The 25,809-nt window shown below is 39.1% G+C and overlaps 1 protein-coding gene across 7 annotated transcripts in view; it reads left to right on the forward strand.

Annotated features, from left to right (window-relative positions):
* Window positions 1-25,809, forward strand: part of LOC116426634 (uncharacterized) — a 651,129-nt gene that overhangs the window by 111,622 nt on the left and 513,698 nt on the right. For all 7 annotated transcript variants that reach the window (XM_076369924.1, XM_076369923.1, XM_031975851.2 and 4 more), the window contains one exon: window positions 4,022-4,122. The gene's annotated coding sequence lies outside the window, so the exon portion shown is untranslated. The remainder of the gene's footprint in view (window positions 1-4,021; window positions 4,123-25,809) is intronic.

Here is a 25,809-nt window from a genome sequence, read left to right on the forward strand (position 1 = left end):
TGTCATTTGTATTTACAGTATCAAGTAGTAAGTAACCTTATTTTTTCTTTTTTTAAATTACATGGTAGTATTTTGTACTTAGAATAATATGTTACCTTATAATGAATACGAATTGTGCCAAAGCTGTATAATCGCGATGAGTATTGAAGAAGTCGTATAAGTCCTTGATCCTTACGAATCGAAACTAGTTTTGTCGATAAGAAAAGAATTATTTATCGGCATTTCTCAATGAAATAGTATCTTTTACAGTTAACCGATTTCAGAAGGTATATAGAAATGACAAGATCTCATATTACGGGTACTAGCTGGATTTCCGAGGAAGTCCCGCGAATATGCCGTAGAAAACGAGCAATTTATAGCGAGCGCCGAGTAAAGGTTGATGTAGGTTATTTCCGACGAATCGGATATCGAGATGAAAAGGAAGCAGGATCGCCGAGTGGATTGGAATACTGTCGAATTCGTCTGGTCCATGGGAAGCTTTTCGGATTTGCATATTACCGAATTTTTATTGAATACATTACTGAACGATTGAAGTGACTCCCCCACTCGTCGATTCAGATTTATGAAAACCAAAGGTTAGCATTAGAAAAGGAAAAAAAATGGATTGAATTAATTTATTTGATATAGACGGCGTCGTTCAATTACTTGTATGTTATCCGTATTATCCGATAATGTCTTACATACTTGAAGATATATTTCGATTTCTTACCTTCAGTAGCTGTTATTTTGAACTTAACTTCAATATTCTTCAACAATTGACAACAACTTGGTTCTGTCCGCATAAAGTCACTTAACAAAAACATTTTCAAAAGCAATTAATCTGCAATCAATAATGCAACAGATTTCTTCCTTAAACAAATTTTCCTAAAAATAGAAAAGCGAACTCATTCAATTTCTTAATAATACAGAAAACGTAAAAATTACACTACCAAATATCTCGAATCATCATTAATATTTTTTAGTTTAAAAATGAACTGTTAAAATCAAATACAGAGAAATACAGCAACACTCTAAGAAAAGTCTGGTACAACTTTAATTAAAACCCACTTCAAACCTCCTCGTAGCAATCCATAAAACTCCAAAAATTTCTCGACAAACTCTCACGCGCACCACGATAAATACAAATCAACCCCAATAAATCCCAATCACCGTTTCATCCATTCAATTATTAACCCATTATCAAGCCACCCCACGCGAAAGAAGAGCCAAGATCCACGACCCCACCCGAAACCATCCACCAGCCGTAACAAAGTGTTCACCGGGCAGCCAGTCAAGAATCCCTTCCGCGATCCGGGCAACGTCGATACCGAACACTTACGGCAATTCGACGGCAGTTAGGCGCGTCCGAATCAATGGCACTCCGCGCCGCTCGGGCCGCATTATCTTTCCTCTTCATCCATGCGAGACGAGCCGCAGGGTACGCCCCGATAATTATAATCAGTCAGAAGGGGAGTCCGGGATTCGGTGGCCGGGGGTTAGAGCGTAGATCGTCGGGGTCACTACGGCACAGGGGTGGGAAGGGGGCGGCTGATAGAGGGCTGGCGGAGGAAAGGGAGGATTGCGTCCAGACCGGGAAGAGAGAGGGAAGTTGTGTGTCGTCCCTCCTCGGTCTGCGGCAGAGGGTGGACAGAGCATTTACATCATTTAATTTATGACCCTCTCCGCTGCACCGACAACGCGACCGACGAGGAAGCGCCCCGCGCACGGCGTCTCCCTCTCGCGTGTACACACGTGCACACCGGCACGCTCGGCCGACTGCCACGACACACGTACACTAATGCACCGGCAGAATAAATTTGCATATGCATGTAACGGTGCGCGGATGCGCCGCTCCGGGAAAGAGCGACAAAGGGAGAGGGGTGGTTGGGTAGTCGGACGGGGGCGGGATGGTTGGTGAAGCTGGTGGATCGCGCGGGGAAGAAGCAGAATGGAACACCGTTGGCCGCCCTCGAAATCGAACTCGCCACAGGATCGACCGTCCTCGAGTGCACCGGAGAACCGGCACTGAAAATAATACCGGCGCGTTTCGCACGGTGACTGGCGACGGTGAGATAATGATGACCGATGATGCGCCTCAAGGTTGGAGGTACTGGACCTGGCAGTTGGGCTTGGCGCGTTTTCCTGGGGAATAGAAAGATTTTTGGGAGAACTTTTGGGTTTTTGGGGCTTTTGTTCGGATTGTCTGTGACGATGAAAACTAAGGGTTGGATAGTTAGTTAGATAGTTGGATAGTTGGGTATTGGTAATTCTTACGTGGAAATATTGGTGATTATTTTTTGGAAATTTTGAATTTGTTTGTTTCCTTTTGAGTTTTAGAAATTTAAGAAATTTTGTTTTTATAAGTTTGTTTGTTTGGATGAAATGTGCGTAGGTAGGTGGCCCATGATTTTGAATTTATGCGTATAATATTATTTGTATACAATACAAAGTAATCTGTTATGATACAATATATTAAACCCAGGAAGAAAACATTTTTTTTCTATTAATATCTCATTTAATCTTTTGTCATTTCAATTGCATTTTCCATTTGTTGAGAGTGGGCATTAAATATATTTTTAATGGCTAGAAAGTATCTGTTGGTGCAGTCCTCTCCCTCGCAGGAGTCAGTTGTTTTTCCTGAGAAGGACAGCCATTTTTATTGCATGTACTGAGCGTCTTTTTTTTCCCTCCGCGTTGTTCGGCAGTTCGTAGTAAACGCTCAAGCATCGAACAGCGTTCCGTTTTAGTTTTTGTAAATCACCTTAATACATACTAATAAATATACACTTAGTTTTTCCAAACCGTGTTGTGTTCATTTTTGCAAATAAATATTCAACACCATTACTTTAAATAATAACAATCTTAGGTTTCCTAAAACACCCTTTCATTGCTCTGTAAATGATTTGAATGAATTGTTTTCTGTATAAGACTCACCATTTCCTCTTGAATGAATATTAGAACGACTCTGAGGTATGAACCCTTATATCTGTACCTTAAAACAATGGCAGTCGACTGGCTCAACTGCTTCTGGCAATCAACGTTCTACTATAATCTGAATTTCAATGTATAGGAGCCATTCAATTAAGAAAGCGACAAAGGAGAAACGGAATTCGTGAGAGCGCTCCATCCCCTTGTCTTTCGGTGGCGTGCCTCGCTGCTTGGTGGAATGAAGACGTAATTCTTTTAATTACTAGGTAGCTTAAAATACAGCCCCCATTAAAGCGCGTGAGAAACGGAGGGGGTGATGTGGCAGCGCTGCGAGAATAGCGGCCACGATCCTCCCGAGTGAGTTAGGGAGGGGGGGGGGGTAGAGAGAGAGAGAGAGAGAGAGAGAGTGTGTGTGTGTGAGAGAGAGAGAGAGAGAGAGAGAGAGAGAGAGAGAGAGAGAGAGAGAGAGAGAGAGAGAGAGAGAGAGAGAGAGAGAGAGTGATGAGGGGTGGTAGAGGGGTGGTAGAGGGGCTTCAAATTAAAACGCGTAATTACGCCTGGCGAATTTAGTTCCAATTAGTTTACGATTACCTTTCAACTTGGTCCCGCACCACGCCCGCCAGTCCCTTCTCGTTCGTTCGCCGAATTTTCAAAATGATTTCCGTCTGCTGACTGACGCGCATTCAGGCTAATTCTATAATAAATAAATACTTGGAAAGAGTCACCGGCAGGTTCCTAAGAATATTGAAATGAAAACAGTCAAGCAAAAATGGACAATGTGCTCATGATGTACGAAAAATGTTATTATTAGGGTCCGTTTTTTAAAAACGATTATAAAGATTTCTGGATTATGTTTATTAAACTAAATATTAGTCTCTTATATGGATGTATTTATCAAGTTTTTCCCGAGTTAGCAAATTATATTATAATCTTTAATTGTTTATATTCTTTAAGTTCATATTCACACATAGATGTAAATAAATTATAATAAATAAATTACTAGATTCTGCTAGCGGTTATTATTGACCACAATGGCAGTGAACGTGTTAACAGGAAAATAATAAAACAAATTTCTATTTCAATGTAGTACAATGGAAAACAATTTCTGTTGCAGAATGTGAAAAGGCAGCTCGGTTTCCGGTCGGCTATGGCTCGTTCGGTGAAACCTCAGATCCCGCCGTCCGAGCCGCCCCTCGTCTGCCCGTGGCAGCCACGGTAAGTAAATTGACACTAAAACATTGTTAACCGGAGACGCTTCGTTGCTCCTTATGCAACTCTATACCAACAGTCTGTCTGTCGTCGACGAGCTCCCAAGTCTTGATCTTAATAACTGGACGGCAATGGAATTAGTTTCGTTAGCTGGGAATCTCGTGTGTCTTCCGTTTCGACTGTGCCAGGTATTCGTTTACTTCGGCCTGCCTTCCGTGTTACCGTTAACCCTCGTCAAAACTTTCCTCAGTTTTACCCTTCTCGTTTATAATTTCTCCGCGAACTTTTCTGCAAGCTTTGTGTATTTTTGGAATTTTTATTGAAACGCGGAATCAAAGAAACGGTTATTTTATTTATGGAACGAGAATTTCTTGGAATTCATCTATGTATATTCTGAGTAACGTTTCGTTTTTATTTTTGACTATCACCATGTATATTACAGAAATTTCCAAAATTTTTTAAATGACACTATGAAGTACTGTTTTCATAAAAATAATACTTTTTCTAATTTAATGTCATTTATATTCACAACTTTGAAAAAAAAATGGTATCATTCAGATCGAAAACGGTTAAATAAAATAAATGTAAGTGAAAAAAGTTTCTAAGTATATTTGTGTCACAGTAGAATTTTAATAAAATTGATATTTCGAATTAAATCAAATAAAAATGAAATAAAAAACCAAAGTAAAATAAAGACTGGATTAGAATCATTATTACAATCACAATTTCCATGAATTTTAATATAAGAACATTAATATTATACATAACACGTAAACACGAATATTCGAAGTTAACATTCGCGTAGAAAAGGGAATTCAACTGGATTACGAATTCCTTTTCGTTTGACTATAAGAACACGACTCCTGTTCCTTATGAAAGCAACTCCGCCAGTCAATTCTTCCCCGGCGTGACTATAAGAACACGATCAGCTATTACGATTCGAGCCGTTGTTGTTTACCCCTCTTGAAAGCGACCCTTTCTCGAACGAACATCCACCTCGATCCCGGCCCTGGTCACGAAGTCCTGTTTGAAGGACTGTTTGTCAGGACGAGCGTGTGCACGAAAGAGAACTTCGCTGTCCGCCCCGTGATCGCTCGGACAGAGTCCAGAACGGCAGACCGCCCCTTCCGGATATTCGTTCCTCGTATATCTCCAGCTTGGCCGGCTCCGGCTCACCCCAATGCGCCCCGGTCCACCCTAGCTGGGTCGAAAGGGAGAAACGGCGGCGGCCGTACTCGAATTACGTGCGCCAGTTTAAGGAACACCGCTCTGAAGGGTCAACGGTAGGTACCTTCGTTCGACCTTCATAACCTGTCGAACTTTCCTAATATTTTATTCCGCCGCTCGCGTAATTGTTTCTAGCAATGGGGTGATGTTTGAAGAATTAGTGGGTCATGAAACTGGGATTCAAGTACCTTCGAATTTCGCTTGCGCGGATTTTATTAGAATGAATTTGGATGAAGGACAAAGCTGAAATGTTCAAGGTTGCAGTTTTGAAGTTTAATTTACGGTGGTACCGTTGTTGTTTATATACTGTTCTTCGCTGATATTTCGTCCTGTTGTAATTGCTTTCGGAAGTAGTGAGAAGTTTAAAAAACAATATATAAATAGTAACATTCAAAATTCTTAGATAAATGCACTCCAAAAAATTTCATTCCATTGTCCCCATTATCAGTGGTAAATCTAAAAAACCTCAATATTAATACAAATATCTAAAAATCTATCAAAATATACCACCGAAACAGTGCAAACCTTAGTTGTCAAATACATACAACAGTCTAGCATTGAATACCAACATCAACAATTTTGGCTGAAAAAAGCGATCCTCCAGACTTTCCGCTGTTCCTCATTGTGCTGCAGCCGTTTCTCTGTTAGCTTGACGCGTGGAACCGTATGGTACAGAAATGGCCTTAAACTCGACCCGTTTTCGGAGCCCCACTCCGGTCGCGTTCCTGTAACCTCAAGGGCGCATGCATCAGGTACCCGAAGGCGTGGCGCGCAGACTTGGCTGAATGTGCGGTGCGCCGTCGATTAATAGTTATTGGTTTAATCGTTACCTCTCCTTCGTTTCCTTCTTCACTCACACCCTGCCCCCTAAAACCGGCGGCTCCTTCGTCCACAGTTTCACTGGCGCTCGACGGTGGCCAAGCAACGTTAATCGGGCTTGAATCGCGGCGGACGGCCTGCCGATCGGAGAAATTCGTCGGAGGGTGGATTCCTAGCGAGGGACCTAATTGGCCGGCTAGGAGCCGAAGGGCCGCGCGCTATCGGCACAAACATCCATTTTGATCGTTGGTGGCCGCAGCCGCGCCACCCGCCGCACCACCTGCCGACTTACCCCCTATGCGCGGCCTTTCCCGTACACGTCCCATCGATGTATTGGACGCCCGTTTATCGCTGGTCGATAACACGCGACACGCACCTGCGCTGTCTGGAATCCAGCCGCGCGGAATACCGTGGACGAGGTCGCTGCCGATCGACTTTGCCATCTTGGTAGCAGAGTTTTATTGAACCCTTGATGGGATCAGTTGGGAATCTTGGAAATACCGTTTGAGAGTGCTGAACGTGTTCTTGGGCATATGTTAAAACTGGGAAGTACGATTTGGGTATTTTGGTGATTGAATAAATAATAAATATCGTAGTAATTTTCTACTTACTGTTTTTACCAATAAAAACATCGCACGACAGAAGAGACTCGAGATTCTATGTACTTAAGTGGTTAATGGAGTCGGTGAATGAAATGGCTATTGATTGATGAAACTTTTGTGAAGATAGCGTTTGTGTGTAATAGATGTAGTTTCATAAGTAGTAGATGCACTGATTGTTGGAATGTTGAAATGTTTGAATAGTTAAGGAGGAAGCATGAAATAGCTAAGAAAGTATAGCAACCCTTAATTGAGTAGCTAAGAAGAGTGTCGCTGTTTAGAAAAAGTAACAGAATTTTTTTCTTGTGTTTTTTAATGATTTTACCTAATTGTAGTTTCTTCTTGAAGTATTAGCGACTTTCTGGGCACACTGGCAAGTTTATAATAATAGTGAATTGGATCACATAATGAGAACAGAAATTGATTTCTTTTGTTACCCACTTCACTGTGCGGGTAATATTATAAAAACTATTTCAAGTCTCAAATTTGATTGTGTCTTCTACGTGTTTGAATTGCATAAATGCATAATTTATATTTTATCACGCAGAGGGTCTTTGAATATAAAAAAATTCAAAGTACCGGCTTTTTTACGTACCGTTATGGGAGCAAGTAATATTTTGCCTATGTATTGCTCATTGTATTCTGCGGGGGTCAGGTGGCTGGCAAAAGGTCGATAGAAGGGTGAAAACCTGGTGCTTAGAGGTAGGCATCCGACAGTGCCGGAGCTGAATGCTAAACACGGCTAGTCGGTTACGTGTGGTTGCAGTTTGGTTTCTTAATGAAAACCAGCGGCATGGAAACGTCAAGTTTGGTTTACCTTGAAATTGGAGGCGAGTCTCTAGGGAGCCAGACGTTACAGGAGATAAAGAGTAATAAAGATGGATTATTTTATCGATGGAATTCATACGTCAACTTTCGATATTTTTATTCTTTGTTGGATCACTACTATATATGTTCAAATTTTTTTTTTAAATCAGTTAAATTATTTTCCTCCATACTATGTTATGGTTTTTAAATAATAATTACTTAATTTTATTTGTATGCTAACGAATTATATAAAATATAGAGAAGATAGTAAAAGATAGTATTTAATTCGATACCCTTAAAGTTTAATTTGTATTCTCTTGTTTGTTACGTAGAGAGTAGTATTGTATACGAAAAATATATTTTCAGCCTTTATATTTGTAGTTTTTTGATTTCATTAGTATAAATTATCATTGATAAAAATGTGTATATATGAATTGTTTTTTTTTTAAATATCTGTCTCGCAAATTTCATCGAAGTCTGACTATGCGGGTTTGGTATTCCCCCTGTTAGTATACCCACGTTTGCCTAACACGTCTGGCCTATGCTTGGATATACTACTGAATTCCTGTAGTGTTGTGTCGAGTATGTATTCACCGTTTTAGACCATTCGATAATGTAAATAAGGATAGTTACTAAATATTAATAATAACCAGACATGATTTACAAATTATTTAATCGAATAACTGTAATATTTTAAATAAAAATTATATTTCGAATAATTTCTTGGTACTCGGACAATATTTCCTCTCAATATGTACTGTCAAAATTGGTGGCTAGATTATTGGATTATAACATGAATGTATTTAAATATATTTAATAACTACATATTAATCATAGTGACATTCATTTGCAATCAGTTACAATTAGATTACTTTTGAAAAATTCTTTAAAACACATATTTTTTAAAAATTGTAAAGGAAACTGACATTCTAAAAAGTTTAATAATCTTTGTAAATGGTCTCACCAGATTAAAAGTTAAATTAAACTATTTTAAATTTCACTATCTCTTTTAAGGAAGATAGAAGTGACTTATGTTACGACCTAATACATCAATATGAATTGTTATCAGTTATTATAATGGAGCAGCAAAAGCGGAATATAAGGGGACTGCAAATAACATTCTGAAACATCGTTTATGCATGCATTATTCGTACACTTTCGGAAGCTGCCGGCCGAGAAGACTCGCTGACCTGTATCCCCTGCGCAATTTGCATGAACCGATCGTGGAAAAATGCGGGAGGGAATTTTTTCAGCCCTGCGGATCCCCTCTATGTACATTTTTTCTGATCAAGATAGGATACTAGATGAGGGGTGGGAGCGTTCGCACATCCATAGCCACTTTCACGTAATCGAGGCAAGCAACCCCGAGGAACAGAAAAAGTTGACCTCCTCTTATTCTCCTTCCACGATTTCATTTTATGGCGGCCCAACGTTACTCTCGCACAAATCTTCGAACTATATTGATTAATTAACCGGGCGTGTTGTTTAACGATTGGCTAATAATAAAATTCGCATAGCGATAATTGAGGACTTTTTTATACAGAATTTATTTGCAAGATTACCACGTTTGACTGAACATGGTATATACAATATTCATAAGCGAAGTCACTATTTTAAATTCACATTGTACATAGTATTTAAATTTTATCGATTTTGAAAGTTTCATCGTGAATTGACTGAAAACGGTGCAGTAGCACGAAGTAAGCACATACATAGACAATTTTCTTTGTTACTCGATATTTCTTCCATGCTCAACATGTTGTCTCGCTAAGTTAATTTCAAAAAACTTTCATCGTCTTATCGTTAAATAAAAGTTAAAGTAGAAGTACATATTCATTACGAATATGTTTTCTCTATCATTCAAAAATTGTTTCTATTATAGAGATTTGAATGACAGAAGCAATACACTAACAATCATATAATTAATTACACACATTTGTAACCAGAATTATTTATTACACGAAACGTTAGTATCACACATAAATCACGCAGCAAGCAATGCATCAACGTTCCCGTTACAACACTCCATAACCGGGAAAAATGATCTCAACTCCCAAGTTCGACAAACACAGAAGAGGAGCTCAACAGTAAATTGTCCCCCAGTACTCTCCGCTGCGTGGTCCTTTTAAAAAAACGAGGAAGGATCTGTTCGACGCTGACAAACGCCAGCCGCTGCCCCTTTACATCGGCGTTCCCCAAAATCCAGCGTCAAGAGCTTAAAAAAGGATTCTATAGGGGTTGGGTGGTAGAAGTCGTCGGGCGACGGTAAGCGGAAGGAAGCCTCTTCCCCTCTCTCGAGCACTACGACGCGACGCCGATGGCAACGCTATTCACATCGGTACCCCCTTTTCGAACAGGACTCTTCAGAGTTTAATATAATGGCTAATATCATCGGAGATCCGCACAATGCAAACAATTTGAACCCTTCTTCTACCCCTCCCTCTTTTCTCTCTCTCTCTCTCTCTCGCTCTTTCCTTCTCTTTGACAAGGGGATGGGGGTTGGCACGCGATAAGACGACCAATGAACAGAAAATAGCGTGGCCGCGGAGGAAACTGCGAGCCTCGCCGACTAAATACGACGGACATCGGTAATCGATAGCGCACAATGGCCCGCAGAAAACGCATCCCGGCGATGTCGTGTCTGTTACATCCGTGGCTCGTCACCAGCGCGGCAACCACCATGGACGCCCGTTTCGGAACGGTGCGCGCGAATAATATTCTTTCGCTTTGGTAATTGCTGATGGCCATCTGCGTGGCCTGTAATTGCGAGTTACGAGTTAGGATATCTGATATATCCGATCTACGGCAGTGTGTATTAACCAGTAAATTGCGATCAACAAGTACACACGTCATCTTGAAACCCGAAAACAGCACTAATTTTTGCTTTGGTTTGTCGTTAAAATATATTATAGTTGTATTTGCTCTGCCTTTGACGAGTATATACTTTATTGTTTGATTTCATTGCGCTCACAATAAGAGATTCTCGAAACTAAATTCCGTGGTTAACGCGTTCGCGATCGGCGTTTGTTTTAATGGTAATCTTCATGGATTATGAAAGAAACTTTGTTAAATGCAACAAATTGTGTTCGAAATGCAAAGAAAATTCAAGTAAAATTTAGATACAAAGGCACGTGAAAGTAATTTAAGTTTCTTTGTGCATAATACAAAATATTCAGCATTGCGAATGTGTGATGTTAGTTGTAAGGTATAAATAACTGGTGATCGGCAGTGAAATGTATTTACTTAATGTATGTGTAAAAGTATCAATTACTAATATATTTTTAATGGCTCCTAGATATTTTTCTTGCATTTATTTGTATCTTTTTTGGCCATCTAAAGAATTTACATTGCAATTAAAGTAACTTTTTGTAAATTTAGTTAATGCATTTAAAGAAGTTTCAAAATTGAAAGATAATAACGTAGTTAAATCTGAATCCTCTAATTCAATATTGCGATGCGAAAGAAAACCGTAAAAGTTACTAGCGAACTAAGAAAGGAAGAAAAACTAAAAAAGAATGAAAGAATATTTAACGTGAATTAATTGCAGATTCTTTATTTTTGCAAACAATGGGTTCCTTATAAACGAAGATATGCAGCAATTGCCGAGTAAAATGTTTTCATTTATATTCTCTGACCTGTTCATAATCAAACATCGAAATTCTCTCTTAATTAGCATTGCAACGATATTGCGCGTCGCATCTAATGTCGCTAGATTTCGGATAATCAGCATTTATAATGAGAAACGTTTGTCCATTATTTATGGAAACCTGAAGAATTGACCTGGCATCGCAGCGCACACGGTTTCGACAAGCCCCGCGCTCCCTCTTTCTCTCTTCTTCGTTCGGATGATTTTTAAGTGCGCGCCCCGCGTTGAATAAGCACACGCGTTGCTCACTTCCAGGTAACGTAACGATCCGGAGAACTTCTCGACATTTTGACGTTTCATTATGAGCGATGGATAATGAGCGGTCCATGGACCGTGCCGACAAATGCTGTCATTAATTAAACTTAGACGCGGAACATTGAAAGTGTAGCGGCCGTCTATGAATAATTAAAAATGGTAACAGACGCGTCGGAAATTAACTGACTGTTTCTACTTTAATGATATTTAATCACGCGTATTGCTAATAGAAAGTAGAATGTTTTCTCTGTTCTTCTGTATCACATACATTTGAAATAGCTTTACAGATTATCTCCTTTCCACTATTATTTTAATCCTTGCTTTCTATTATTTTTTTCTATCATTGCTATTGTTTTAATTATCTTTGTATTAAATTCATTACTTCATTAATTAATACTGTTTAACAGTTATGTAGTGTAACTTTAGTTTTAATTTAACTCCATTCTATATATTGCCCTACAAATAATTCCTAGTTTCCTACTATTATAAATCATTCTCACAGTCTTGTCACCAACGCTCTAATTACCAATAATATTTGAAGAATCTCATCGGCATCATTATTTTCGTATCACGTTTCATTATCCGCGACAAATTCCTCGCTTTTTCCTCGAATATAGTCCGGCCGCTAGTTACCCGGGATATCAGCGCGATTCGGCCGGGCGTGTTTGAATAAATAAAAGAACGAGGAGAGGATAGGGCAATTTCCGCGCGAACGCAAACAATTTGCGATATATCAACGGCGTCTACCGGGGCCGGTTAAACATTATCGCCAATAAAGCATGCTTTGCGTCCGGCAAGCCAGCCGCCTCTAGTTTCCATTCGGATTAACGAGGATTAAAAGTGAAAATAACGCGGCGCGCGCCCCTCTTTAACGCTAAATGTCACGACGGGACGGCCGGGCGCCGCGTTACGCGAATTACCGACATTCCCGTATGAATCGCGTTAAATTTTAATGCTTAATATATTAATTGACCGGTTTCAACGGGAACCAGCCAGCCCACTTCCGTGTTTTCGCCGCCTTTCGCACCCGCGAGTGGATTTTACAACACCATTAACTGCCCCAGGGCCGAATTAACGGCATGTTTTATGCGTGACCGTGCATGCATGCCAAATCACAATAATAAAATCTCATGAATAATAGAGGCACGATAGGTACGTATATCCTTCCCCGCCACGCGATCAGTTTTTCGTTAACGGAGGATTGCTGCGTAACGAGTTCGGAAAGGTCGATTGCTTTTACTTTTCGCATCCTATTCCAGGAGATTTTTGTGTATGTTCTTGCGAAATTTTGGAATAGGATCCGCGGATACGATGCAGGTTGAGAGTGAAGTAATGTAATAGGGTTATTTTGCTTATTAGCTATTTCGTGCACGAGTGAGTAATTTGAAAACGGGGTTTTCTGAATGTTATTGTGGAATCAGTGAGAAACAAGGGTATGGTATTTTTTATTTGTATATATTTGTAAATCGAAGTTTTGCAACTTAAGAAGTGTAAGTACAAGAAAGGAAAGACTATAATAAAACACTGCGTATAATAGTTTCTGTTAAGAGTTGGTCTAGTTTTACGTTTGGGATTGTTAAATAATCAATATATTATTAGGTTACCTGTTATCAATCTTTTTAAATAATTCAATCCTCTAAAATATTTTCAAGATTGATTACAAACTCAAATTAAAGTCCAGGTAAAGCTAACAATTTCGGAAGGTTAATTCAAGTAATGGCTAATCCTTCAAATGATTCTTGCCATTTCTAGCTGGCCGACGTACGGTCAAAACGGGAAGAATTATTCAAATGGGTTGTACGTGACGCACGCACCGATGACGTAAAATTTAATGCGTTATTGATTGGCAGGGCGTGCAGTGTACGGTTGCGAATAACGAGTCTTGGGAAAATAAAAATTCAATACACTCTCGTTAGGTGGGCAGAGGCGCGATTACGAGAGGGGCCGGGCCCGGTAACACCGTATTTGCATACGAAAATTATTCCGTTGAATTTTTCACCTTCGTTAAAACTGGAAGAAAAGGGAAATAAGAGGGGTAACGGCGTGAGAAATTGAAAATGAAAGAGCCGCGCTATTTGTGCGATAAAATTGCAACGCAAGAGGTTGTAAACGCCGGCCACCGTCAAACCGGGACAATTTTCGACCAATTTTTATTGCCATGCGGTTTTCTTCGTTTCGCCGTTGGTTACCATAGTTTTGTGACTGTGCTTATGTAAATGGAATAATACGTAGCGAACAGTGGTCAGTGAACTGTGAATTTTACGCATTTGTAGCAAATTTCAGTGCGCGTAATGTACTCGAATAAGGAATTAAACGTTCTACCAGTGTCCCATAGATGGGGCACAAATTCATAAATTCGCATTTCTATTAATTAGTATATCACCATTTAATAAAAACAAGCATTTCCCCTTCTTTAAAGGTTGAAGGCCATTCTTCTATACTCTTTACCCAAAGAACCAACAAAAACAAACCTCAAACTCAGTAAAGACCAACGAATCAAACAAAACATTTAATTTTCACAAGCCAAACTAAACCGTCAGATTTACTATTCGTGGACATTTCATACTGAACCCCGTCCGATACTCGAATAAATTAAAATTCGTCTATACACGTTTTCCCGTAACGTTTTTCCCGATTCCCGACGATTTCTCCAAGCGACTCGAAGCGTTGCGTTAACCTGATTTCCTTCGTTCGCGGGACCGCCCGATCTGCGAAACATCAGCGCAATGGCGGATGAGGTGGGGGAGGTTTAGTGCTCCGCATGGCGCATGAATTACGCGTAACATTCAAAGCCTTCGAAAACTTTAAAGGGGGCTGAATTTTTTAATATCAAAGAAATCTCTTTTTAAGCCGGGAAGTGCCGGTGCCAGTAACGCGCCGTAACTGTGGGCCGTTTATGCGACAGTGCTGTTTAAAGAACGGCCCTTCTTCCGGCCCGTAAAAACGTCACAACGCATAAATAACTTACTGCCCGCCGGGGCTACATTCTTGAAACGTAACGCCGATTATTAACAGCAACGTAACGACATTATCCGTGATAAAATCCAGATCCGCCGCGGCCGGTGTGTCCTGCACAGAGGCGCATACCTGCGGCCGTTGCTATACGGCCGATACATTTTTTATGCAGGCCGTCTGGTAAACGCGCCATAATCCAGGGAAAAGTTTGGGTAACGTATGTACCCGCGCCATACCGCCGCATTCCCTCCCTTCCTGGGGGAAAGTTCGCTCGTACGTTGCCGAACAACCGAAAAATATGCTTCCATTTCAGAGGCCACTTAATCTGAAACGAGGTGGCCACTGCACGGTAGCCAGATGCACGAGACGCAAAGTGCGCCGCGGATGATAATGTACACTGTTTGGCTTTTGCTCGCTTACCAGTGTATTATCTAACGTTCCGTGGCTGTCTCGAGCAGGCTGATATTGATATTAGGTGTATAACCCTTAGACTACCGAATCCTTTTCTACTTCGTTTTGGGACAACATTAACCTGCTAACACATTGTTGACCGGTCGCGAGTTCATTTGTGTTCGCACTTGCATTAGCCATTTAAATTTTTGAAACGCAGAGTAATATAGGTTATTGTATACGCAAAATATTCAAAGTTATATAAAAGATATCTACAAAGTTTCGTTTCAATTCATCGTGTATAAATGAAGTATATTGACGTTTATTTAGATTGTTTCAGTTTCATATTTAATTACAGAATAATAATCGGTGGCATGGGATAGCTTCTGCGTAAAATTTCCGGTCAACAACGTGTTAACTATAGAATTTAGTTTGAAAAATCTCTCATTGTACGCGCAATAACATCGAACAATGAGGTGTACATTCGTCGAATGCGGTTAACTGCTTAAGTTAATCCTTAGCACTTCATCCACCGGGATCTGAATAATTGGAATTTTTTACACCGGTGTTTGGTTACGGGCATTCGAAAAATCGAATTTTCAATACCAACGGTTATCAACTGGAGTTTTTCGGAATTAGTGATTATCGATTGGATTAACAATATTTTAAGTATATAATTGTTCAATATCAGTTATCGTGCCATAAGGTCTCGATATATATCAAACTGAAAAACCTGTAACGAATCTTTACACTTCAACAAGTCGGTAGAGTATGTAGCAGACTTACAAGGCAATTTTTTCAATCAGCACATGCTGATTTTGATGAAATTTATGTGAGATATACTTTTAAAAAAATATGTAACCTGTATTTTTCTTATCAGCCAACATCCACTTTGAAGAGGTAAAAACACCTCTCAAAGTTGAGGGTTGAACGTATATTTTTTACAATATCCCTGAAACTAGAGGGTATAGAAAACAAATTCTTTTTTTAAATTTTTCGCCCCGAAAAGAACAATTTAAATTTCTTTTATACACCCCTTAATTTCAGAGTAATTGTAAAGAATATACTTCCAACCGTCAAGTCTGAGGGGTGTTTTCAGCATTTCAACATGAATATTGGCCGATAAGAACAAATACGTGTCAAATATTTATTTGAGAACTATTTTCCACATAAGTTCCATAAAAATCGGCGTGTGTTGGTTACAAATGTTCCCTTGTTAGCCACGTCGGCAGGTACTGTGGCAAGTGCCACAAGAAGATCGCGAAGATTAAATTCCGCACGTATAGCTCTTATTTGTTCGATCGCTGGCAACATTAAATAGTCAGTTAAATTTATTGCCTTGATACGCAAGGCAAAGAATATGGAGGAAAGGATGAACGTGTGCGAGGGCTACACGTCATCGCAGCAATTCACCGAAAAAGGTTGGTTGCGGATATGTAAGGTTGAAAATCCTTCTTGGATTGTGTTCCGACAGGCATTGTTACCGGCTCGGACCAACGGAGGACAATGAAATCCTGAGAAACGCGGAAACTAATACGTGACTCCGCCGAAAGACGTAGGTTTCACCCTCTTCACCGATCGTTTACTTTCCTTTTGCCAATTATACCTCTGTCTTTGAATATATGAGCGGCTTAAAATAATAGTGGCTTAACAACTATTTCTGCGTTCTCGAGGAATAAAAGCTTTTGCGGATTGACATGTTCTTGAAGTGATTAAATACTAATGTTATAATGTTATTAATAGTATTAATAGTAATATTTGATTATTGTAATATTAACATTAACAACAGTAGCAGAAAAACATTCCATCAAACCTTTTCTCACTTCCGAACCAAATCAAGTGAAGGTTAAAGCTATTTCAGAATAGGAGACTTCGTTACATAGGTAAGAAGAGTCTCTAGTATTCCATAAATGTTTTGTTTATAACATTGTTTAATTATCATGTAATTGTATTGAGAAATAGCACATTATACCACCACTTTGACCAATTAAATTCGCATTCCTTCTAACTGCCAACTTTTCATCAACGAGTCCACATAGAACCCCGATTAACCTAGACGCTATTTTTTACGATCTAAACTCTTTAGACTCTTGGCTAAACTGGTACTCGATAATTTGAATTCCTGATTCGCACCTCAGATTATATGCAACCTAATTTTACAAACATATTTTGAAGAATATCTTCTCAAGCCTCCGTTTACCTACAACATTATTCGTTCAAATAAACCAGCTAACCGAAGTTTTCCGCTACATATCCTTCTTATAAACAATGTTCTGCGTCCATTTTAAATTACTGTCTCCCGTTCGCCATTAAAACAAACAGCAAAACACATACCAAAAATTCTGAAATTGTTCCAAGAGACATGTCAGTTTCAAGATCCGTGTTCGCGGATGATTGTCCCTCAGCCTGGCCCAGTCTAGCCTCTACGCGACGCGAGTCTCGGAATCATCTCTCCCTTACGTTCACCCCCAGTCCCACTTCAACCAATGACGTAAATCCGCGATCCACAGTGCTTTCCGAGGAAATTTCGCTGAGTGGCGGTATAACAATGGCCGTATACCTATCCTTGTGTAACTTGCTGCCGTTCCATGGGTAGAAAAGAAGCTGGATAAGAGGTCGGCGAAGGCACACGAGAGCGAGGGGCGGCAAAGGGTGGGTAACAGGGACGAGGTCCGGGAGCGAAATTCAATCTTCTGGTTAAAGAAAAGTTAAAGCGGCTATCGGCTTATCGGGAAGTTGCCGCGTGTGCGCCACCGCGTGGAAACGGATTTCGGTCCCCCGGACATATTTAATTCCCCCCCGGGGGGTTGCGCAGCGCGACCGTAAATTACCGGGGTTAGGCGAACCTCTGCGAGCAACTTTGACGCGGAGATAGAGATAGAGAGGAGGGGGGTGAGATGCAGAATGATGTAGGAGGGAGGGCGGAAGCCGCACCAGGTACGCGGTCGATGCCGCCTAAACGAGCCTCGATCGGTCGTTGATCATGCCGCAACGATTAAGGGCCGCGCTAATGAACGCTAATGAAATCCGCTTGTCTCGGCTACGTCTGCGCTCGCCGTGTAACAACGTCGATTCGAGACTGCGATCGGTGAATGCTACGGTAGAACGAGTTGTTCCTTTCGGTGATGGTTTGACGATTCCTTCGTTGTGAAGAATTCTTTGGGATTTTCGATTAGGTGTTGGATATTGGATGGTTGAAATGGTTGAAATAGTTGAAATGGTTTGGAAGATTTTTCTTTGCTTGGAAGGGAAAGTGAATATACAGTGGCGTTCAAAACTTCTCGGCCAGATTGTTTTTGGAATTGAGTTCATGTCATGTCGATATGCCGCTGTCATTAATGCAAAGGATATGGCCACAAGGTACTAAGTGTAGTATGTTAAATACTATACATTAAATTATTATTATAATAGGAAACAAGCGTTATATTTTTCTTTAACACTCTAGCTGAAAACGTTTGAACATGCTGAATTATTTATTTCTAAAAAAATATATATAAAAAATAGATGGTGCTGATTTCTTTACAGTATCTACTCATACAATATGTCCTTTATATGTCATAATCTCAAAAAGTTCGTAAAGCCTTTATTGTGTAAGAAAAGTTCTAAAAATGATCTGGCCGGGAACTTTTGAACGTCACTGTAATAATGAAAATGTATGTTACTTCCTTGCCCTACGATTTCTTTCTTAATTGCCCTCAACAGAGGTATTTTATTGTTTATATTTAATTAGAAAAAGAGGAAAATTCTACACTTATTCTATGTCTATGTTTACTTAGAAGCATTACAATTAATAATAGAAAAATAATATTTAATTCGGACTTCGAAGAATTAAGTGATATTTATATTTGTTAAATTCTATTTGAAATCTTCACCACGAGTCTGACACGGTATTGTAGGGCAAGGGGTTAAAATGTGTATTAAAAAATTATATTTATTGTAATAGTTAAGAAAAGTCTTCTTTTCACTATTCATATTAGATTATTTATGTCTATACGTTATATAGATTTACAAACTGTATTTGCATACTGTATTTTATTGTTTATGCAAAAATAGGCACATTCTACACAAATGTTTGAATTGAAAAGGATTAGAAGAAGAAAATAGATTAGAATATGAATAGAATATTACAATTGTTGATATATGAATTTGAAATATTAACCATCCCCTTCGGTGTTGCAGTAAAATTTGGAATAAACAGAATTGATTTTACTAAATTGCAATTTTCATCAAATACGGTGAATTTAGGAATCGTCAATAGTCTCATGAAGAATTTCTATCGCGTATCGAATAGTAAATGGCGAATATACTTATCGTACTTAAACCTATTGTTTCCACGAAACGCATCGGCCATACGCTGCCGATATATGTACGGTCACGCTACCCTCGGAACGAGTGAATTCAATGCAGTCGATTACGGAAGCCATTATTCTTCATTATTTGTTGCCGTTACTGTTGCGAAACTGTTGCGTTCAAGGGCTAATTAATGATTGATTTTAATTACTGGCGTGCTTCACAACGGCTCTACTGAAAGAAATGACTCCATAGTAAACAAATGTCGTGTAATTTGTTCGTTTAAATCGAAAACTGTGCGGATAACTTTCATGTGAAGTTGATACGAAGTACGTACTTCTTTCGATTCAAATTTTCGAAAAATTCGAATTATTTATATGGAGGATTTATTACTTAATTAAAACAAAATAGAAATAAAATGAAAATTTTGTTATTAAATTTGTTATTGTATAATAATTTGTGCCACGAATCTTAAACTATTGCAATTCATAATCGAACAGCCTAACAAGAACAAAGAACCGCCGAACAACACCTATATACATACATACACAAACGCATCCGCATCGACGCAACAATTCACTCCACATCGTCCAACACAGTGATAAGGAACAACCCTGTTTTCGACCAATAAACGCCACTTTGGCGAGGGGTTCCGGTTGATTCTCGAAAAAAAGGGAGCCATAAAAAATTACGTTTTCACGCGTAGGGAAGGGGGGCTCAGTGTTTGGTTACAATGCAGCGTTCACCAGGCTGAAACAAAATGAACGCTCGACGAAGTTGCAGCGCGGGGGTCGGGCTCGCTACAATATTGATCGAAATGGGTTAAAATCACTTTCGATGGCCGGCGCGGAGCGACGATGGCCGGCGGTGAAAGAGCCGGTAGGGGGGTGGTGTCAGGGTTGTACTCGATTCGAAAATCGATAACACGGAAAGCCGCTTGATTTAGGCCGATATCAGCGAGGGGATAATGTATGGTAAAGCCAACGAATACGAGCACGCATAAACGAAAACGTCCCTTGTATGCGTGCCTATCGTGTACGAACCGCGAACGCGAGGGAGACGCGATTTACATACCAATTAGAGCACGCTCTGCCCTCCTCCTCGTCGATCCTCTGCTCTTCAAGCCCTCCCCCGCGCTCTGAAAACTCCCTCTTTTCTACAGTCCTGAATGTAACCGTAATAAAATCTCAGCGATACACAGCGCGCGCGGTCATATAATAAGCAATTTGCATAAGCCCCTTCGATTCCGCGTCGCGACAGCCTGGCCAACTCGTAAAACGAGCGGACCCCTTCCACTTCTTTTTTAAGTGGCCGCGACCTCGTGATTCCCCCGGCTCGTTATCTGTCCCGCGATGGAATCGTAGCGAGCTCTTGCCGGTAGTTGATGGATGTACGGGGTTTGTGAGAGTATGTCAAGGAATACGAATTTTTGGAATAACGTGGTATTTTACGCGGCGAGTGGTGTGATTGTTAGATGTTATTTTGTGGAAGTTTTCGATGGTTTCGTACGGTTGGATTTTTTATGGTGTTACGTAGATGTTTTTGGAATTGATGTTTTTTTCAGGTTTGCTGGGGCTTGGGGAATGTTGGCGCCGAATAAAGACACTTAGGTATTGATTTTTAAAATGAACTTTTAGGGAAGGTATTTTGAGGATACTGTATTCGTGTGAGTAGACTTCTGGAGATCTGATAGTTTTGCAAATATTATCACGAAATATGTAAGAGGTTTGATGTGTTTGATGTTTGATCAATTGGTTTTTAAGCAAGATCTGCTTACGATGCATTTAACGTTACTTAACAAATTATTCAAGACTCCCCGCATAATTAATTGGAACTTTTTTATTCCAAATAATTCCCTAGCAGGATAATAAATTTCATTTCCCATATCATTTCAAAGATCCACTTATCATACAGTTCAAATATTCAATACCCATGCGACACCATCACAAACCATGGTATTAAAAACTGTATTAGCACTTCATACATTCAGTCCAAAATCATTATTAATCCCTTGCCCTACGATTTATTTTTCAACTATGATTGACGCAACTACTTTGTCATTAACAATTTACTGAAAAGAGAGACAAATTTTAGGTATATTCCATACCTATGTTTGCTCTAAACTATAATAATTGATAACAGAAGAATAATATTTAATTTGAATTCATAAACATTGAGTAATATTTATATTTGTTAAGTTCTATTTAAAATCTTCACCACGAGCCTCACTCGTTATTATAAGGCAAAGGGTTAATATTAATTACGTTCAAACTCTAATATATACATCTACAAGTAAACAAAAGAAAATCGCCGAGTCGGCAGGGGTTGTTTGCTTGAACCCTCTCTCCGGCGTCTTTATATTCAATCTGTGGCTCAAGGTGACACGGGATCCCGGTGTAGCCATGGCAACTTTTGATTATGTCTTACCGCGCCGCTTTCTTAGATCGTAGGCTCCTGGTGAGCATTCGTCGGCACTCGCGCTCCTGGCTGTCGCGTGGAAATATGCAGGAAAAGTGTCCCCAGCGTGGCGTTTCGTCGCGGATGTCGATCCAGTCGGGAGAATAAGGGAAGAAGAATCAGCCCCGTGTAGAGCGAAATTCTCGCAACAACTGACAAGAAAATTGCCGTTCACGGATCATTTGCTTGGCTGCGTTTGAAGTCAGCGCACAAGCAAAATTTTGATTGACATCTCGTAGCAGGGGACGGATCTCCTTCGACGACAATTAAGGGAAAGAGATTGTCTTACGGACAATCGAGTGGGAATAACATCTACCGTTTTCGGGAGGAATTTTTTTATTTCAGGCAGCTGAGTTACTACATCGTTGTTCGCATTGCATTCCTTTTGAAATAGTTTCTGCGAAACTGTACTATTGTATGGCTGCATAAAAGTGTTTGGCAGATTATTTTACTTGTTTTTTTAACGCCTTTTGTTGGTTTTCATGTGTCTAGAACGGGGATGTTTACACAAACTTGTTTTTTTTCCGTGATAAGTTTGAGATAAATGAAATTAAGTGAAACTTTATTTTCTGTTTTGGTGAGTTTGATGGATAGAAATAATATAGATTTATATTTTGTTGAATTTTGTGGTTTACTGTTTTGAGAAAGCTATTATAGGCTATGAGTTAATTTATTAATTATTATAATTCGTTCTGATAAGCGTGATATCTTTCGTAAGGTCTTAATAGCAACACATTAAAAATACACACAAGATTAAAAAAAAGATTGTTTCTTATCAGTAATATTAAAAACTCTTAATATTTATAATAATATTCATTTCCTTAAACGGTTCCGTTGCACGTGAAAGTAAATCACAAAAGTAATGCGTGCTTAAGAAAGTTAGCGAATAATAATGATTAGGGGAATAATAAAGTTCAGCCGGGCCGGGGAAGTTATCCTTAATGAGATCGGTGTAAAAATATCGTCAACACCGCAAGCGGGAAGTATCAAAAACGTCCAAGAAAAGCAGAAAGTCCCGCCCGGTCAGAACTATTTAATAAATTATTCAATAACGTCGGCAACTTTTCAAGACGCTTAGCGTTCCCGAACACTTCCGGAACTTCTGAACGGTTAATTTGGCAGAAACTTTATTTTACAAAATGCATCGTACATGCGTCCCAGTTTGAAGTACGATTCGCGGCACCTGCGCATGAACGCAGCAACGGAATCAAAAAGAAAGAATGCGAAAAGTTTCTGGTCCCGGATCGGCATATCTCTTCCACGCCGGACTTTGCATTCAATTTCCCGCGTTTCTTTGCGGTTGTCGCGATAGTTTGCGCCTAAAGGGATCAAGCCGTCTTCGATTACGTCCCACACACTCACATTAGCTGCAATGTTTGCATTTAAACTATAGGTATTCATATTTGTCATAAATTTTGATTAATGATGCTAACTTGCATGATGATATGAAACTTTAACTGATTTTATTAAATAGAAATGTTGTTAAATGTCGATTATATTATTTATTTATATTCTGCATACTCATGGATACTTTCAATGCATAAAATCTGTAGCTCGTTTAAAATGTTTAATAAGAATTTAATTAGACAGCCCATTCTTTCAAGTTGTGAAATCGAGAGTTAAAATGAAACTATCAGTTTATTAAAGGCTTATTTCTATCTAATTTATTTGTTAAATAAAATATAATCAATTGTTTAATATATTGATAATCAATTCGAGAAGAAGTAGAAGGATTTGAACGTTTCTGTCTCGAATTATGAGGACTATTCACTCATACGCATCTTATTTTCGGTAGCTTCTCAGTCTCCCGATGCTGGCGAACTAAGGAGTTTGAATTCCAACCTCCCTCTGAAGTAAATTTCATGTTCGTGTTAAGTAGAGGTTGCCACCGGTACCAGAGTACCCACGGTATTCACTTTCATTCGGTATCTAACAACGAGCATAAATTCTGAAGTTTTATGCATGGTGGGAACATTTCCCGTTGTTACAGATTTGTTACGGTCCTTACAACGGAGAAAATGTTGAATCTCCTTGCTCCGTATTAATTCAGATCGACCGAGGTGAACTACACGGTTGCGTGAAGTATTACACCCAATCACTACTTCGAGTCAAATAGAATCCCAGTAACAGTAGATAATGTATAGAACGATTTCAGTTAATTACCTAATATTTGTTTTCATTAGCATTAAATTATATATAAAATACAAAATTATAGTTAGATTACGATTACGATTGTTTTATTTTCTATGTTTATACTTCTGAAATACATTAAATAATTGTGCAAGTAAATATTAAATAAATATTATACGTATATTAAATAAAATCAACAATAATTTTAATTTATTGTGACTACATCATTATTTACAAAATTCAATGTCTAAATTGATAAGTTCCGTAAACAGAGCGTTAACTCAAAAATAGAATGTCAAGCTTGTGATGAAAATTTGACACTGAACTCGACAAATTTAATGGTTATATACCTTGTTCTAATATACATTGAATATTATTTCTCTATTATCAAACATAACATATGGATTAAACGTGCTAATACAATAAGTGTCAAAGTTTGTTCTTATTCTAATAAATTACCAACTACAAAGTAGTTCTATCAAGCACGGTTATAAGAGAAATCATAGGACAGGGGGTTAAATGATATTTTCCACGCTGAGCCTGCCAACTTGTTGATACTTTCCCGAAAAATTGAATTTCATAATGAATATAATTCTTGGAGATTATTTTTCGTTAGTGAATTACAAAAGACTCTTCAAAAATTCCCGAAACACAAACTTCAAAGCAACACATCACACACAGAATAAGCATCGAATTCTTTTCTTCTTCTAATAAATTACGAACAGTGAATTACTTTCATCAATTACCGTTACGAAAGAAATCATTGGACAAGGACTTAAAAGCGCCTCTAACCCCAGCGAGCTCTCAATAACACCGCCTCTTTTTCCCCTGATTTCCATTTACCGTTGAATCGCAGTGCGCTCGAATACGCTGCCACCGGCACAATCAGCGGAGTCAGTCCGAGGCCGTCAAAAAAGGGCGGAGGGATCGTGTTGTTAATTATCCGTGGCAAGGGGGTGGGTGAGTCCCGAAATCAAGGGAATCGTGAGCTGGCAGGGCTCGACGCGAGCCAAGAAGCCGGGCAAACGAAATTTGTTTGCCGGCGGCGTGAATTTCGCCTCGTTGTTCTAGCGGATGGATCCAATGAGATTTCAAGAAGATTAAAAAGTTGTCAACTGCTCTTTCCAACCCTACCCCACCCGCACGTCTTCTCCCTCGTTTTCGTCTTACTATCGCTGCTGCCTCCAGGAAACTTTGCTAGTTAGAATTTCGCGCGGTACGTTCCGAAAGGAAATCAGCCCCTGTTGCAGGCGAAACAAAGAAAAGCCCGGGCGAAAGCTACACGGTTTTATCAACCAGCAAAGCTGCTCGCCGCGCATTCTTCCCTTTTCGTTGCCAGCTACCCTGGCTGTGCATCTTAGCGCGCTCGGTAACGAACACCGTTACATACCGAGGAATTAAGTGAAATTGAATGAACCGATATTTGGGGGTTGGATCGTGAACGAAAGAGTGTTGATTGAGGTCGCGTGATTTTTGTTGATTGGATTGTGTAAGAATATGTGAATTTCGTGAACGTTATGGACATTGAGTTAAATGGTGTTCTGGTGTAGATTTTTTGGAGCAATTTTTTAATTATATTTACAATTGCAACAATACTTTTAGTATGTAATTACGAATAATTTTTAATAAATTAATATTAGTGCGTGCATAATATCTATAATTCACCATTAGTTATTGGTGAACTATAGATATAACGAAAATTACAATAATTTAAATAAATAAAACAAAATAATACATGAATTATTAAAAAATATTACAAGATTGTTAATAATTTAAATAAATGAAGCAAAATAATTTTCTGGATTCTATTTCTTCCATAGTGGTTACCTGTATATTATTTTTTTTTCTGTAGATACTTAATCATGTATTTGCCTCATTTTTATAGCATTAAGGATTGATCGTTATTGTTGCATAAACAATTAATTCTCGAACTCCGTCGATGTTAATTGTAAGATCGAATTGTACAGTTCTACAATAGATCATTGCGCCGTTTTAATCGTCGAAGACGCGAAAACAATGAGTCAGTTATGCGAACGGTATAGGTATTCAGGAAACGAATGTCGGAATTCAGTTCGCCAAGTCGCGAGTTTCGAAATAGAATATGATTGCATTTCACAT

Source organism: Nomia melanderi, chromosome 8, assembly GCF_051020985.1.
Source record: "Nomia melanderi isolate GNS246 chromosome 8, iyNomMela1, whole genome shotgun sequence".
Lineage (NCBI taxonomy): Eukaryota > Metazoa > Arthropoda > Insecta > Hymenoptera > Halictidae > Nomia > Nomia melanderi.